We start from the raw sequence: 18,941 nt of genomic DNA on the forward strand, positions 1-18,941 counted from the left end.
TTTCTCTCATGGGCTTAGCCAAAATCGGCTTAGTCAAAATGGCTTTTCCTGCTGCCATCTGTACACCATTTTAGACTGAGAATTATTTTACAGAACTGAAATAAACAGATAACATACAGTATATGACTGTAGTCATCTCACACTCCATTGACAGAAGTTCACTACCATTACAATTATTATACCACTTGGCCATGAATAGTCATGGAAGGAACACAGTCATGGCAGATTAAAGTGTTTATTATCATAAACTGTAATCTGCAAGTCTGGTATAATGTTAAGGTGCCCATACACGTTACAATTATTGTATACAATATTGTATACAATATCGCATCTCATCGCATATCGGTTTTGCGATGAGATGAGATCTAGTACAAAAAGTATGTTCTGCACATACTTTTTGTACTAGATCTCATCTCATCTGATCTCATCACAAAACCGATATGCGATGAGATGCGATATTGTATACAATATTGTATACAATAATTGTAACGTGTATGGGCACCTTTAAACTGTGGTATAAATATGTTTATGGCATATTGTTGTGCTTTAGCATCAATGTATAGTGGATGTAAAAAGATCTGCAAATTGATTCACCAGATTTAAAACTACTATAAATTTCCTTTTTTTACACATGGGTACTATAATCATTTTGTTACATCATGCACACTGTGCTCTACACTAAAAATGGAAGTGCGTGGATTTGTGTGGTGAGTTGGGTGTGTAGTACAGAAACTACATTTTGAAAGATGAATTATTTAAGAAACATACCGCAGAGGGATTATTTACAGGGCAACTATTGATTTTTTTTCTCTCAGCAAAAGGCCTTGAGTTGCTCCTATGAGATTTCAGAGATTGTGGCCCATCACCATAATTATAACAGGACATGTTCCATTTTTATTATTGTAGGAAAGAAAATTTCCAGTTGCAGATATATCAAGGTACTGAAAATCATCAATCTCAAAAGTGACATGTAGTAATACCAATCCCAGTGTCCCTCACTCTCATGATTTATTTAAGCCCTATTTTAGAAGAATACTGTAAAAGTTTAACAGAGCAAAGGGGATTGGCATAAGGTGGTAAGTAGTAGTAGGGTGGAAAGAGGTAGAAGGGTAGATAGTACCTGTAGGGTGGAAAGTGTTAGTAGAGTGGAATGTGGTAGCAGGGTGCATAGTGGCTCTAGGGTGGAAAGTGGTAGTAGAATAAAAAGTGCTAGTAGGGCAAAAAGTGGTAGCAGGGTGCATAGTGGCTGTGGGGTGGAAAGTGGTAGTAGGGTATAAAGTGATAGTGGGGTGGAAAGAGGTAGTAGAGTGGAAAGTTTTAGTAGGGTGGATAGAAGCTATAGGGTGGAAAGTGGTAGTAGAATAAAAATAATCTATAAGTTGAAAAGATGTAGCAGGGTGGATAGTAGTTGTAGGGTGGAAAGTGGTAGTAGAGTGGAAAGTGGTAATAGGGTGGATAGTGGTTGTAGGGTGGGAGGTGGTAGTAGAATGGAAAGTGGTAATAGGGTGGATAGTGGTTGTAGGGTGGGAGGTGGTAGTAGAGTGAAAAATGGTTATATGGTGGATATTGGTTGTAGGGTGGGAGGTGGTAGTAGAATGTAAAGTGGTTGTAGAGTGGATAGTGGTTGTAGGGTGGGAGGTGGTAGTAGAATGGAAAGTGGTAATAGGGTGGATAGTGGTTGTAGGGTGGGAGGTGGTAGGAGAGTGGAAAATGGTAATAGGGTGGATATTGGTTGTAGGGTGGGAGGTGGTAGTAGAATGTAAAGTGGTTGTAGGGTGGATAGTGGTTGTAGGGTGGGAGGTGGTAGTAGATGGAAAGTGGTAATAGGGTGGATAGTAGTTGTAGGGTGGAAAGTGGTAGTAGAGTGGAAAGTGGTAATAGGGTGGATAGTGGTTGTAGGGTGGGAGGTGGTAGTAGAATGGAAAGTGGTAATAGGGTGGATAGTGGTTGTAGGGTGGGAGGTGGTAGTAGAGTGAAAATGGTTATATGGTGGATATTGGTTGTAGGGTGGGAGGTGGTAGTAGAATGTAAAGTGGTTGTAGAGTGGATAGTGGTTGTAGGGTGGGAGGTGGTAGTAGAATGGAAAGTGGTAATAGGGTGGATAGTGGTTGTAGGGTGGGAGGTGGTAGGAGAGTGGAAAATGGTAATAGGGTGGATATTGGTTGTATTGTGGGAGGTGGTAGAATGTAAAGTGGTTGTAGGGTGGATAGTGGTTGTAGGGTGGGAGGTGGTAGTAGAATGGAAAGTGGTAATAGGGTGGATAGTGGTTGTAGGGTGGGAGGTGGTAGTAGAGTGGAAAGTGGTTGTAGGGTGGAATGTGGTAGTAGGGTGCATATTTGTAGAAGGGTAGATAGTGGTTTCCAACATAAAGTAGGTGAATGGATCAGTATACACTGCACTGCAGAGCACTCTGTTGCATCATACATAGGGGTCATAGTTGAAGAACTAATACAGGTGTGCAACAACATATTATATGTATAGGTCACTCCCCATTCTTTATTATTATGATCAATATGAGGAAACCTTTTTAGGCAATTTTCTATTCCTGACTGATATGTGCACGTGTACTGAGGATGGGATGTTGCCCATAGCAACCAATCAGATTCAACTTATTTCTTTAGCACCTTCTAGAATTCAATAGATAGAATCTGATTGGTTGCTATAGGCAACATCCCATCTTCAATAGAACTCCCGTCTTAGTAAATGTACCCCTGTGTGTGCACAAACCACTGTACATCTCTCACATTCTGCATCCATGAACTCGATACCAGGACAAACAATCATTAAGCAAAAATGTGTTTATCCTCAAGCTCCCCCTCCCCCTTTTATTTTCCCAGTTGATATACCAAAATGTGAACATTTGAACCCATAAAATAGTTTTCTTCAAGCCACATCTAAAATAAAATATGACATGTTGAATAATAAATGGCAATGATTACAATAAAATTGCAGATAAATGTAAATAGTACGGTTTCATCATAGGGACGAAGACGTCACTGCAGAAGTATATATAATTCTGCAAGGATCAAAGGTCACAAAGAACCGTTAGACAGGCCATTACAGCCATGGCTGTGCAGCAGATGCAGGGGGATTGGTTGGGAAGGCGGACACATTAAACTACTTGAAATAACTTTCTCATCAATTATGCTTTTTGGGAATTAAAAAAAAATGACTTTTCATTTTATCACTCTTTGCAGGCATGTACAATGCTGCCTGTCTACTTCAGATATGACGTTGGGACAGCGCCTCCCTTGAAATTGAACAGAGAGGCCTGCATATAAAGAGAGAGGTACTTTGTAGTCTACATAGTCCATCTTTAATTCAGAAACGCATCTATACTCCCGGGAGCTCTGCCTTTGATCTCTTTGATTTTTACACCAGATCTGTTATGGGCTAAAATTCCTAGGTTTTCTATAGAAACATCTCCATTCCTTGGGGATATTGATGTTTTCTTCTTCCTAGGGGTTATGATATGGTAAATCAGATTCAGAAAGGCTTGGACAATGCCAGCATTCATTCCCTGGTTTTTGTTACCTTCCTTTCCCCCCAATGCTGCGCCTAGCTCCAGTCACTTCAGCTGCCAGTGCTTAAACTTTGTAGCAGCAGCAGGTTGCGTCGTCATGGCAACATACTGTATAGCTGAGACCTCTAAGACTATGTCTGGGGAGGGTGGATAAGTGAGTTCTGTGCTGTCCCTCTGAGCAGCCACTTCCGATAGACTCAGGAGAGTCATCTTGTCACTAGAACAATGTATATTCTTGCCTGACAATTTTTCTTTACCCTTATTTCCCTTTGATCTATAAAAAATCAAAAGAACAAAGTCAGAAGAGAAAAAGACTGGGTTTTTCTGCACATCAGAGCCCTTTATGTTTTGTCAAATTAACCGAATGCGCTGAAAACTGATACAGTTAATTAATGACCCTTTTATACTATTTAACTTCTGCTCTAATGACAAATGTTTGCTTCTCAAACTTAGGGGATTTCAATTTCCAAAAGCATCACAGTGACTTTTTTTTTATTTTTATTTACAAAAAATTTTTTTTAAATAACTGCTTTATTGTGTCATACTCAACGTAAAAATAAATAAAAATTATATTTAGAAAATAACTGCATTATTTTCCTATTTTTTTTATTTATGCTAGTGATCTAAAAATAAATAAATAAATCATTGAAATAATTAGTGGTTTTCGGTCAAATTTGTGTTTTTTTTTTTTTTTTTTTACTGTAATTAGTTTTACCCTATAGAATAATTGCAGGCATTCAGAAGCTAGTAGTAAAACCATTCATTAAGGGTTTAATGTTAGTTTGTACATTTTATAGGAGTAAAAAGCTTGAAAGAAGGGAAACATTAATAGATTTAGTAAACTTTAACTTTCATTTATTATGTATTAGTACATGAGTAAAAATCACAATCATAAAATAAATCTGTCCAATCTGTCCTGCAAACGTCACCTCTAAAAATAGTCGTGAAATGGGTCTCAGGCCCCATACAGTTCAGTCACTTTGTGATGTTTGGTAAATGTCAGTCTATAAATTATTGTCCTGTGGAACAATTGAGGAATGCATTAATAATGCATAGAGTTGTTTAACATTGCCCAGCTATAGCACTCCGTGGTAATGCAATAAAATACTGAATCAAAATGTTCATTTATTGCCCTACAAATCTACACAAATCTGTAAATTGGACAATTAATGATTTGATAATTACTTTTAATAAAATAAAATTTAGAAGAAAAAAAAATAAAGCTTTATGTCCAAGCGTTGTTCAGCAAAAGGAGAAGAGAGAGTGCAATGCACAGTAACAAAATGTAGAATTTTATCCCTGTCAGGGTTAAAATTGCCAGCGTCTAAAGCAAATTGTTTTATGTAGTTTAACACAACCATGGCCAATCAATAGAGTCCTCTTCTACCCCCTTGTACTTCTCTTAGAGATCTCTGTTTTCTCTCATCTCCTTTCCCATCTCTCTCTCGCTCTTTCTCTTACACTCCCTGTCTACCTCTCACTTTCCTGGTGTGCGTGTGTGTGTGTGTGTGTGTGTGTGTGTGTGTAATCTACACATTTATATACGTGTAAGGGGGAGGGGCAGGAAATATTGGTTATGCTTTTTTATATAATCCCTATTTTAATGTTTTTCTTTATATTTAGAATTTACCAATTTTTTTTTTTCTGTAGTTAAAACAATAGAGGAAGTGGGTTTTGGGTTGGTAGGGATTGTTTTCTCTCTGAGTTAGGGTATATTCACCAACTGTTTCTTTCTCTGTTTCTATCTGTGTTTATTTCACTAAACCCCCCCCCCCCCTGCTCTTTCTCTCTATCCCTCCCTCTCTCTCTCTGTCCCCCTTTCCTCCTCTCTCTCCTCTTCTCTCTCTATCACAGAGAAAAAGTACCACCACTCAGCTTACATCATGGCAGAAAGGAGCTGATTGGCTTCTACTTTATCTCCATCCACAGTATATCTCTTCAAAGCTTAGTACATGGACCGCACAGGTAGCATGGAATCAGAGAGTAACAGGAGATAGCCGAGAACATCCTGTCGGTGGCAGAATTATACAGAGTGTATGCATGCAGTCAGTGGTAGAAGCATACAGGGTACATGCAGTCAGTGACAGCAGCATTATGGGTACATGCAGTCGGTGGCAATCATTTACAAGGTAAAATCAACCTGGATTTGCCATGTAAATGATTTCTGCTTTAAAAAATGTGAAACATCTCCCAAATCTCTCACTTTCTGATTCTTACACCCGATTCTATTACATTTGGCCCACAATGTACATGAAGTCAGCGTCAGCAGCATACAGGGTGCATGCAGTCAGTAAAAGAAGCGGTACTTGTGTATTATCAATGCGCCCATCGCATCGCATTTCATAATCATACAATTTTAACCCGTAGCATGGCAAGCATAACGAGCCCGCGAGGAGCGGCGGTACGCGTCCTACGACCTTTTCATACCCCCACTATCCACGTCAGCGTGGAGTTGATTTTATAAAGTGTAGCGAGCACAGCGAGCCACCGCGCTCGAAGCGTGGCGAGGGGCCGCGCATAACTTCACAGGTATACGCGTCCGCTCGCCGCGCTTTGGGCTCGGTGACTCGCTGCGCTCGCCACACTTTATAAAATCAACTCCACACCTACATGGATAGTGGGGTTATGAAAAGGTCGTAGGACGCGTAACGCCGCCCCTCGCGGGCTCGCTGCGCTCGCCACGCTTTGGGTTAACGTTTATACTGGGGGTGGCGTGGGGGTGCATTTAACATTGTAAGCACCCATTAGGGTGCTTATACAATTTTTCATCGCATAGGGGGCTAAAATCGCATCGCATCGCATACAATCGGATGCGATTAAAACATCGCGCGATCAATATCGGGGGCGCCGTGATAATACACAAGTACCAAAGAAGCATACAGGATACATTCAGTCAGTCAGTGACAGAACCAGTGCTATTTTTCAGCAGGCTCCAGCAGGAACTGAGGCCATTATTCTAGTTCACTCTTTCTGACAAAATCCTTCTTAGATGGACAAAACCATGTGCACTGCAGGGGAGGCAGGTGCTACTTGTGCAGAGAGAATTAGATTTGGGTGGGGTTTTACTTCAAAGTGAGATCTATATTGCAGTGTCAAAATAAAGCAGCCAGTATTTACCCTGCACAGAAACAAAATGACTCGCCCAAATCTAATTCTCTCTGCACATTTTAAATCTGCCCCCCTGCAGTGCACATGGTTTTGTCCATCTAAGAAGGATTTTGTCAGAAAGAGTAAACTAGAATAAGGCCCTCAGTTCCTGCTGGAGCCTGCTGAAAAATAGCACTGGACAGAACCATGCAGATTACATGCAGTCAGGGGGCATCAGCATACAGGATATATGCAGTCAAAGGCAAGAGCACACAGAGTACAGGCCGCACGCAGGGTACATTCAGTAAGTGGCAGCAGCATACAGGAGATATGCAGTCAGTTGCAGGATCATATAGGGTACATACAGCACACAGGGTACAGGCAGCAAGTGGCAGCAGCATACAGGAGATATGCAGTCAGTTGCAGGATCATATAGGGTACATGCAGCACACAGGGTACAGTCAGCAAGTGGCAGCAGCATTCAGGAGATATGCAGTCAGTGGCAGGAACCTATAGGGTATATGCAGCACACAGGGTACAGGCAGCAAGTGGTAGCAGAATACAGGAGATATGCAGTCAGTGGCAGGATCATATAGGGTACATGCAGCACACATGGTACATGCAGCAAGTGGCAGCAGCATACAGGAGATATGCAGTCAGTGGCAGGATTATATAGGTTACATGCAGCACATAGGGTACATGCAGCAAGTGGCAACAGCATACAGGAGATATGCAGTCAGTGGCAGGAGCATATAGGGTACATGCAGCACACAGGGTACATGCAACAAGTGGCAGCAGCATACAGGAGATATGCAGTCAGTGGCAGGATCATATAGGGTACATGCAGCACACAGGGTACATGCAACAAGTGGCAGCAGCACACAGGAGATATGCAGTCAGTGGCAGGAGCATATAGGGTACATGCAGCACACAGGGTACAGGCAGCAAGTGGCAGCAGCATACAGGAGATATGCAGTCAGTGGCAGGATCATATAGGGTACATGCAGCACACAGGGTACATGCAACAAGTGGCAGCAGCATACAGGAGATATGCAGTCAGTGGCAGGTTCATATAGGGTACATGCAGCACACAGGGTACAGGCAGCAAGTGGCAACAGCATACAGGAGATATACAGTCAGTGGCAGGATCATATAGGGTACATGCAGCACACAGGGTACATGCAACAAGTGGCAGCAGCATACAGGAGATATGCAGTCAGTGGCAGGATCATATAGGGTACATGCAGCACACAGGGTACAGGCAGCAAGTGGCAACAGCATACAGGAGATATGCAGTCAGTGGCAGGAGCATATAGGGTACATGCAGCACACAGGGTACAGGCAGCAAGTGGCAGCAGCATACAGGAGATATGCAGTCAGTGGCAGGAGCATATAGGGTACATGCAGCACACAGGGTACAGGCAGCAAGTGGCAGCAGCATACAGGAGATATGCAGTCAGTGGCAGGAGCATATAGGGTACATGCAGCACACAGGGTACATGCAGCAAGTGGGAGCAGCATACAGGAGATATGTAGTCAGTGGCAGGAGCATATAGGGTACATGCAGCACACAGGGTACATGCAGCAAGTGGGAGCAGCATACATGAGATATGCAGTCAGCGGCAGGATCATATAGGGTACATGCAGCACACAGGGTACATTTATACCTCTTTTCCACTAGCCTAAATATCCCGGGTTTTTTGCACGGGAGTGCACAAAACCGGGATTATAAGCAGGTGGAAATGCTCCCTGTAGAAATAACTTAGGTTGTGAGACCCGGAATTTGTACCCAGGTAGCGACCAGGGTTGAACACGGGTTCAACATGGGTCACTGTGTAGTTAAACGCGTAACCAGGTTTGATGCGACCCGAGTCCCATTCACTATAGTACAAAAGCCCACGCTGGGAGAAGCTTTCATCTCCCAGTGCCTCCCCGACCCCACCTCCCAATGACGTCACCCGCCCTGCATTATGCCGGGTGGGGACTCTAGTGTGAATAGGTTTGCAAGCCGGGTCGCTCTCAGGCTGTAGCCGGGTACAAAATCCTGGGTGCGACCCGGCTTGCAGATGGAAAACAGGAATAGGTGGTACAGTACATGTAGTCAGTGACACAGGAATAGGTGGTACAGTACATGCAGCCAGTGACACAGGAATAAGTGGTACAGTACATGCAGTCAGTGACACATTAATAGGTGGTTCAGTACATGCAGTCAGTGACACAGGAATAAGTGGTACAGTACATGCAGTCAGTGACACAGGAATAGGTGGTAAAGTACATGCAGTCAGTGACACAGGAATAGGTGGTACAGTACATGCAGTCAGTGACACAGGAATAAGTGGTACAGTACATGCAGTCAGTGACACAGGAATAGGTGTACAGTATATGCAGTCAGTGACACAGGAATAGGTGGTTCAGTACATGCAGTCAGTGACACAGGAATAAGTGGTAAAGTACATGTAGTCAGTGACACAAGAATAGGTGGTACAGTACATGCAGTCAGTGACACAGGAATAGGTGGTTCAGTACATGCAGTCAGTGACACAAGAATAGGTGGTACAGTACATGCAGTCAGTGACACAGGAATAGGTGGTACAGTACATGCAGTCGGTGACACAGGAATAGGTGTACAGTACATGCAGTCAGTGACACAGGAATAGGTGTACAGTACATGTAGTCAGTGACACAGGAATAGGTGGTTCAGTACATGCAGTCAGTGACACATGAATAGGTGGTACAGTGCATGCAGTCAGTGACACAGGAATAGGTGGTACAGTACATGCAGTCAGTGACACAGGGATAGGTGGTACAGTACATGCAATCAGTGACACAGGGATAGGTGGTACAGTACATGCAGTCAGTGACACAGGAATAAGTGGTACAGTACATGCAGTCAGTGACACAGGAATAGGTGGTACAGTACATGCAGTCAGTGACACAGGAATAGGTGGTACAGTACATGCAGTCAGTGACACAAGAATAGGTGGTACAGTACATGCAATCAGTGACACAGGGATAGGTGGTACAGTACATGCAATCAGTGACACAGGAATAGGTGGTACAGTACATGCAGTCAGTGACACAGGGATAGGTGGTACAGTACATGCAATCAGTGACACAGGAATAGGTGGTACAGTGCATGCAGTCAGTGACACAGGAATAGGTGGTACAGTACATGCAGTCAGTGACACAAGAATAGGTGGTACAGTGCATGCAGTCAGTGACACAGGAATAGGTGGTACAGTGCATGCAGTCAGTGACACAAGAATAGGTGGTACAGTGCATGCAGTCAGTGACACAGGAATAGGTGGTACAGTACATGCAGTCAGTGACACAAGAATAGGTGGTATAGTAGAAGGAGTATAAATGGGACAGAGACCAGAGAACCCAGAAGACGTGCAGTCTGTGGCAGGATTACACCGGGGTTATATAGTCAGATACAGGATACAAATGGCAGGAGAATACATAATATGTGCAGTCCATGACATGAGAATACAAGAGACATGCCAATGGTTACAAGCGAATAAAGGGGATATACAGTCACTGACAGGAGAATACAGGGGGTATGCAGCCACTGGCAGGAGAATACAGGGTGCATGCAATCAGTAGCAGGATAATACAGGGGGGTGCAATCAGAGGCAGGAGAATACAGGTGGTGAGCAGTCTGTGGCAGGAAAATACACGTGGTGTGCAGTCTGTGGCAGGAAAATACAGGTGGTTTGCAGTCTGTGACAGGAGAATACAGGGGGTGTGCAGTCTGTGGCAGGAGAATACAGGGGGTATGCAGTCTGTGGCAGATAAATACACGTGGTGTGCAGTCTGTGGCAGGAGAATACAGGGGGTAGGCAGCCACTGGCAGGAGAATACAGGTGGTTTGCAGTCTGTGACAGGAGAATACAGGGGGTGTACAGTCTGTGGCAAGAGAATACAGGGGGTATGCAGTCTGTGGCAGGTGAATCCAGGGGGTATGCAGTCTGTGGCAGGAGAATACAGGGGGTATGCAGTCTGTGGCAGGAGAATACAGGGGGTAGACAGCCACTGGCAGGAGAATACAGGTGGTGTGCAGTCTGTGGCAGGAGAATACAGGGGGTATGCAGTCTGTGGCAGGAGAATACAGGTGGTGTGCAGTCTGTGGCAGGAGAATACAGGGGGTATGCAGTCTGTGGCAGGAGAATACAGGGGGTATGCAGTATGTGGCAGGAGAATACAGGGTTGATGCAGTCTGTGGCAGGAGAATACACGTATTGTGCAGTCTGTGGCAGGAGAATACAGGGGGTATGCAGTCTGTGGCATGAGAATACAGGGGGTATGCAGTCTGTGGCAGGAGAATACAGGTGGTGTGCAGTCTGTGGTAGGAGAATACAGGGGGGTGTGCAGTCTGTGGCAGGAAAATACAGGGGGTAGGCAGCCACTGGCAGGAGAATACAGGTGGTGTGCAGTCTGTGGCAGGAGAATACAGGGGGTATGCAGTCTGTGGCAGGAGAATACAGGGGGTATGCAGTCTGTGGCAGGAGAATACAGGGGGTAGACAGCCACTGGCAGGAGAATACAGGTGGTGTGCAGTCTGTGGCAGGAGAATACAGGGGGTATGCAGTCTGTGGCAGGAGAATACAGGTGGTGTGCAGTCTGTGGCAGGAGAATACAGGGGGTATGCAGTCTGTGGCAGGAGAATACAGGGGGTATGCAGTCTGTGGCAGGAGAATACACGTATTGTGCAGTCTGTGGCAGGAGAATACAGGTAGTATGCAGTCTGTGGCATGAGAATACAGGGGTATACAGTCTGTGGCAGGAGAATACAGGTGGTGTGCAGTCTGTGGTAGGAGAATACAGGGGGGTGTGCAGTCTGTGGCAGGAAAATACACGGGGTAGGCAGCCACTGGCAGGAGAATACAGGTAGTGTGCAGTCTGTGGCAGGAGAATACAGGTGGTGAGCAGTCTGTGGCAGATAAATACACGTGGTGTGCAGTCTGTGGCAGGAGAATACAGGGGGTAGGCAGCCACTGGCAGGAGAATACAGGTGGTTTGCAGTCTGTGACAGGAGAATACAGGGGGTATGCAGTCTGTGGCAGGAGAATACAGGTGGTGTGCAGTCTGTGGCAGGTGAATCCAGGGGGTATGCAGTCTGTGGCAGGAGAATACAGGGGGTATGCAGTCTGTGGCAGGAGAATACAGGGGGTAGACAGCCACTGGCAGGAGAATACAGGTGGTGTGCAGTCTGTGGCAGGAGAATACAGGGGGTATGCAGTCTGTGGCAGGAGAATACAGGTGGTGTGCAGTCTGTGGCAGGAGAATACAGGGGGTATGCAGTCTGTGGCAGGAGAATACAGGGGTTATGCAGTATGTGGCAGGAGAATACAGGGTTGATGCAGTCTGTGGCAGGAGAATACACGTATTGTGCAGTCTGTGGCAGGAGAATACAGGGGGTATGCAGTATGTGGCATGAGAATACAGGGGGTATGCAGTCTGTGGCAGGAGAATACAGGTGGTGTGCAGTCTGTGGTAGGAGAATACAGGGGGGTGTGCAGTCTGTGGCAGGAAAATACAGGGGGTAGGCAGCCACTGGCAGGAGAATACAGGTGGTGTGCAGTCTGTGGCAGGAGAATACAGGGGGTATGCAGTCTGTGGCAGGAGAATACAGGGGGTATGCAGTCTGTGGCAGGAGAATACAGGGGGTAGACAGCCACTGGCAGGAGAATACAGGTGGTGTGCAGTCTGTGGCAGGAGAATACAGGGGGTATGCAGTCTGTGGCAGGAGAATACAGGTGGTGTGCAGTCTGTGGCAGGAGAATACAGGGGGTATGCAGTCTGTGGCAGGAGAATACAGGGGGTATGCAGTCTGTGGCAGGAGAATACACGTATTGTGCAGTCTGTGGCAGGAGAATACAGGGAGTATGCAGTCTGTGGCATGAGAATACAGGGGTATGCAGTCTGTGGCAGGAGAATACAGGTGGTGTGCAGTCTGTGGTAGGAGAATACAGGGGGGTGTGCAGTCTGTGGCAGGAAAATACACGGGGTAGGCAGCCACTGGCAGGAGAATACAGGTAGTGTGCAGTCTGTGGCAGGAGAATACAGGGGGTATGCAGTCTGTGGCAGGAGAATACAGGGGGTATGCAGTCTGTGGCAGGAGAATACAGGGGGTAGACAGCCACTGGCAGGAGAATACAGGTGGTGTGCAGTCTGTGGCAGGAGAATACAGGGGGTATGCAGTCTGTGGCAGGAGAATACAGGTGGTGTGCAGTCTGTGGCAGGAGAATACAGGGGGTATGCAGTCTGTGGCAGGAGAATACAGGGGGTATGCAGTCTGTGGCAGGAGAATACAGGTGGTGTGCAGTCTGTGGTAGGAGAATACAGGGGTATGCAGTCTGTGGCAGGAGAATACAGGTGGTGTGTAGTCTGTGGTAGGAGAATACAGGGGGGGTGCAGTCTGTGGCAGGAAAATACACGGGGTAGGCAGCCACTGGCAGGAGAATACAGGTAGTGTGCAGTCTGTGGCAGGAGAATACAGGGGGTATGCAGTCTGTGGCAGGAGAATACAGGTGGTATGCAGTCTTAGGTAGGATAATACAGGGGGTGTGCAATGTGTGGCAGGAAAATACAGGGGGTAGGCAGCCACTGGCAGGAGAATACAGGTGGTGTGCAGTCTGTGGCAGGAGAATACAGGGGGTATGCAGTCTGTGGCAGGAGAATACAGGGGGTATGCAGTCTGTGGCAGGAGAATACAGGGGGTAGGCAGCCACTGGCAGGAGAATACAGGGGGTAGGCAGCCACTGGCAGGAGAATACAGGTGGTGTGCAGTCTGTGGCAGGAGAATACAGGGGGTATGCAGTCTGTGGCAGGAGAATACAGGGAGTATGCAGTCTGTGGCAGGAGAATACAGGGAGTATGCAGTCTGTGCAGGAGAATACAGGGGGTAGGCAGGAGAATGCAGGGGGCAGGCAGCCACTGGCAACAGAATACAGGTGGTGTGAAGTCTGTGGCAGGATACAGGGGGTAGGCAGCCACTGGCACGAGAATAGAAGTGGTGTGCAATCTGTGGCAGGAGAATACAGGGGGTATGCAGTCTGTGGCAGGAGAATACAGGGGGTAGGCAGGAGAATACAGGGTGCAGGCAGCCACTGGCAGGAGAATACAGGTGGTGTGAAGTCTGTGGCAGGAGAATACAGGGGGTGTGCAGTCTGTGGCAGGAGAATACAGGGGGTATGCGTCCTGTGGCAGAAGAATTCAGGGGGTATGCAGTCTGTGGCAGGAGAATACAGGGGGTAGGCAGCCACAGGCAGGAGAATACAGGGCAGGAGAATACAGAGGATATACAGTCAGTGGCAGGAGAATACAGGGCAGGAGAATACAGAGATATGCAGTCAGTGGCAGGAGAATACAGTGGCAAGGGCACATGCTGTTTGGGGCACAGTTGATGGGTGATCCTCCCCTGGCCCATACTGAACATGCTGTTGCCATCGAAACCGTCACGACCCAGCTGATGGAGAAGTATCTGCTCATACCAATTCATTATATAATATGTCCACACACTTATAGCGAATGTAGAGACGCACCGCAAGTGCTTTAACAAGGTTTCCCGAATCATTATTACTCTTTATGGTCCAAAATAGTTAATTGCCGCCCCCCCCCCCCCCTCCCCCAATGTAACTTCAGATGGTCATATTGCTCTTATGCCCAATGAACATGTAGAAATACAAATATACCTCGTCCTAACAATTAATAGAGTCATAACAAATATGTATGCGCTATAATATCCCCTACCTTAGTATATATCCAGCACCCTACTATACACAAGTGTGTCATTTATAGCATAATAAATAGCTGCAGTGAGATTCCCGGTACACAACAGTGGTACTGGCATCCAATTTCGAACACCTCGTAGATATTTCTCATACTAGAACAGAGCCATCTGCATGACTGCTTCTCCTATAGGATATGGTGTTTGGTGATATCCAGGCGGCTGGCTTGGACACTGGTCTGTGTAGGGATGAAGACAGGACAAATACTGACGGGTACTCCGCCTTGTTGATTGCATCTCCCCCCATCTAGCTGCCGTACCAGTGTGTGAGCCGGGCTAGCAGTGTGCCCTGAATACACACTGATTGCAGTCTGTGTATGCTTACAGTACATGCAAAAATCCAATTTGCCTGATCAACTCATATAAAAACACACAGTAAATGTTGTTTGTGGCCATATCTAATGTGCTAAATATATATCATACATCCAACTCTTACTTACTGCAAATCACTTGTTTAACAAACACACTTGGCTCTCTGCATGGGGACATGTTTATGTCAGCTGTGCAGTTAGTGGCTTCAGAGCATGAAGAAAAAAATCAAATCATAACCCCAAATCCTAGATCAGGGAAAAGTTACTGTTATTTTCAGCAGCTGATATGACACTCTGCTAAATGTGGGTTCGTCTGCAATGGTTTGTGCTAGTTTGCTGAAGGGTGGCTTTAATGAGTGGTGGTCTTCAGCATACCACCACCCCCCGCATGCTGAGGAATAGTAGTACACTGCTGCATTATTAGACTGCCCCACAACACACTGAGATATGTCCTTTGGATATAACACACGGTAGCATCATGTGAGGTGGGGTTTTACAGAAAGGAAATGTGCTCCCTGTGTTCATCATTTTCAAATATCCTTCCATGCAGGGGGAGGTGAGAAGTGCATATTTGTATTATTAAGGAGCATGTGCATTTCAATACTGCAGGCTGATGTGTCTACTTGCTTACAGACAGCAATACCAAATGTGTACCAGATAGAAAAGAGGTTCCAGTACATCGATGTAGAGAAGTCACTATAATCTACATTACGCAATAATCTACACTACTGAGGAAATAAGTGACACTTCCTTTATAAAAATGTATATACAGTATATGTTATGTGTAGTTTCCTTCTGTATAACTTCATGTTCACTTCTTTACATAATACTTTGCAAATCATTACATAATAATGTGTACTATAATACATGCTACTAATGTAAACTTCCTTACATAATAATGTACACTTCCTTACATAATAATGTACACTTCCTTACATAATAATGTACACTTCCTTACATAATAATGTACACTTCCTTACAAATTAATATACACTTCCTTACATAATAATATACACTTCCTTACATAATAATGTACACTTCCTTACATTATAATGTACACTTCCTTACATTATAATGTACACTTCCTTACATAATAATGTACACTTCCTTACATAATAATGTACACTTCCTTACATAATAATATACACTTCCTTACATAATAATGTACACTTCCTTACATTATAATGTACACTTCCTTACATAATAATGTACACTTCCTTGCATAATAATATACACTTCCTTACATAATAATGTACACTTCCTTACATAATAAGGTACACTTCCTTACATAATAATGTACACTTCCTTACATTGTAATATACACTTCCTTACATAATAATGTACACTTCCTTACATAATAAGGTACACTTCCTTACATAATAATGTACACTTCCTTACATTGTAATATACACTTCCTTACATAATAATGTACACTTCCTTACATTGTAATATACACTTCCTTACATAATATCAATTCACCATCTTTTGCATAGTAATGATGAGTACTTCATTGCAGTGAATGATACTACTACTACTACTACTACTAATAATAATAATAATAATAATAATAATAAGTACTTCATTGCAGTGAACAATAATAACAACAATGTACACGTTGTTACACAATAATGTACACGTCCTTATACAATAATAATAATAATAATGTCATCGTCCTTGCACAATAATAATATACTCTTCGTTACATAACATTATATATCGTTAATCATATTGGTGTACTCTTCCTTGCATAATAATGTACACGTCCTTAAACAATAATAATGTATTCCTCCTTGCACAATAATATGCACGTACTCTTACAATAAAAATGCACTCTTCCTTGCATAATAATGTACACGTGCTTACATAATTATGTACACGTCCTTTCATAATAATATACATTTCCTTACATAATAGTAATAATAATAATAATAATAATAATAATAATAATAATAATAATAATAATGTATTCCTCCTTGCATAATAATGTACACGCCCTCATACAATAATAATGCTCTCTTCCTTGCATAATTCTGAACACTTCCTTGCATAATAACATATACTTTCTTGAACAATAATAATGTTTTCTTCCTTGCATGGTATTGTACTCGTTATTGCATAATAATGTTCAGTATCTTACATTATCTATCCACGGTATAGCATTATACACACTGCATTACTGGTATTTCCGCATGTCATGTTTGGCTTATGAATATTGTGTACTATCTCTGACACTGGTTATACATTGTTTGCACACACACACACACACACATATATATACATATATATATATGTGTGTGTGTGTGTGTGTGTGTGTGTGTGTGTATACAATATATATATTTACGTTTCATCTGCAGGAATATCTGTAGTGTGAATATGTATTGCTTTGCAGCTAAGAGTGTCTAAAGAATTGACCTAGTATTCCATACTTTACCTTACATTTTATATATATATATATATATATATATATATATATATATATATATATATATATATATATATATATATATATATGTATATATATACCGATGTTCTATATACTAGATTACAGCATTCATGGGAAATATTTACCATAAATATGACAATGATCTTGTCTTTGCTATATTATCTCATGTAGGCTTCCTATAATACAATGTTGTCGGTACAGTCACCTTGCCTATGAATGTATTGTGTGTGATGTGATGCCATCTCAGATGGACAGATAGCTGGTTGGGAGATAATGAAATGTTATTTCTTTGTTTTTGTTTTACCCTTTATTTATTTATTATTATTTTTAAATTGTCTTAAACGTTTCAATATCCAAGCTTGTGTACAGAGCTCTGTAATAATTGTCCTTCGTACCGGGGATCATTACATGGCACATTCACTGCAAACATATTGTTCCCATGCTAATGGAAAGGAAAACATATTTTCCTGTGTTATCTTCTCATTTGCGATGTATGGAGAGGTGACAAGGGGGGGGGGGGGGGGGGGGTATAGATAGAAAACGAGAGAGAGAGAAACAGAGAGAGAGAGGGATAGATAGAGAGAGAGAGAGAGAAAGAGAGAGAGCGGAGGGGGGAAGAGTAACATCAGGGTGGTAGAGTGAGAAAAAGGAAGACAGGAGAGAAAGGAGAGGAAGAGTTTGAGAGAGAGAGAGATAGAGAGAAAGAGATAGACAGAGAGAGAGAGAGAGAGAGAGAGAGAGAGAGAGAGAGAGAGAGAGAGAGAGAGAGAGAGAGAGAGAGAGAGAGAGAGGACAGTATGGTGGAAGGGAAAGAATAGTGAGACAGGGGAGAGGAAAAGGCAGAAAGATATGGAGACTCATGAGTCTATGTACTAAGTAAGCCCTGGAGAGAGTAAAAAAGAGGAGCTGCTCAGCTTCTAACTGCCATGTTTCAGGGTGTGTTGGAAAAATGACAGAAGATGGATGGTGGTTGGTACTTTATCTCTGTCCAAAGCTTAGTACATAGACTGGGTGAGAAAAGAAGAGGAGAGAGAGAGAGAGAGAGAGAGAGAGAGAGAGAGAGAGAGAGAGAGAGAGAGAGAGAGAGAGAGAGAGAGAGAGAGAGAGAGAGAGAGAGAGAGAGAGAGAGAGAGAGAGAGAGAGAGAGAGAGCAGGGGGCTATGGGATGAAAAGGATGAGAAGAAGAGAGACTGGACCAGTGGGTGAGAGGACGGGGTGCTGATCAGAGGAGAGGCAGTGATGAGCATCTTTCTATGGAAAGATGTGTTTTACTATGTACATTTTGCAGATGGATATTGTGCACCAATGCAATGGATGTGGATAATGATATTAGGCTGTGCTGCATGTGCTCAGTGCAGCTAGTCATAGTCAGGAGCAGCTAGCCCCCAGACGGTAATTTAGTCGGCTGCTTAAGATGCTGGTCTGGGTTGTGTGTGTGGCAAGGAACATCTATCTGTTCAATAGGCGGTGTCACACGGTAGCATGCACTCTTGTCAGGGCCGATTGTGTTTTAGGCAAACATTTGAGCAAACATAAAGGCAAAGGTCAAGTGCTGTTCAGTTCCAGTGTGTGTTAATTTACCTAGCCAGCCAATAGGGCTAAGGTTGAATTTTATGCTTGAATTACAGAACAAGTCATTTTAGTCTATTTTGCCATCAGGTAGCTCTTATCAGACTGGTGTGTAAATAACTACAGAGGTACAATTAGCTGTCGCCTGTCTGCATACAGTGTGCTCCTGTGCATCTAGTCACAGACCAAACAGGTTCGGTGTTTATATAAGGAGGA

General features: G+C 43.8%; 1 long non-coding RNA gene across 1 annotated transcript in view; it reads right to left on the minus strand.

Annotated features, from left to right (window-relative positions):
- Nucleotides 1-18,941, minus strand: part of LOC146062721 (uncharacterized) — a 159,443-nt gene that overhangs the window by 139,240 nt on the left and 1,262 nt on the right. The window lies entirely within an intron of this gene.

The sequence above is a fragment of the Crinia signifera genome, chromosome 3 (assembly GCF_055691185.1).
Source record: "Crinia signifera chromosome 3, ASM5569118v1, whole genome shotgun sequence".
Classification (NCBI taxonomy): domain Eukaryota; kingdom Metazoa; phylum Chordata; class Amphibia; order Anura; family Myobatrachidae; genus Crinia; species Crinia signifera.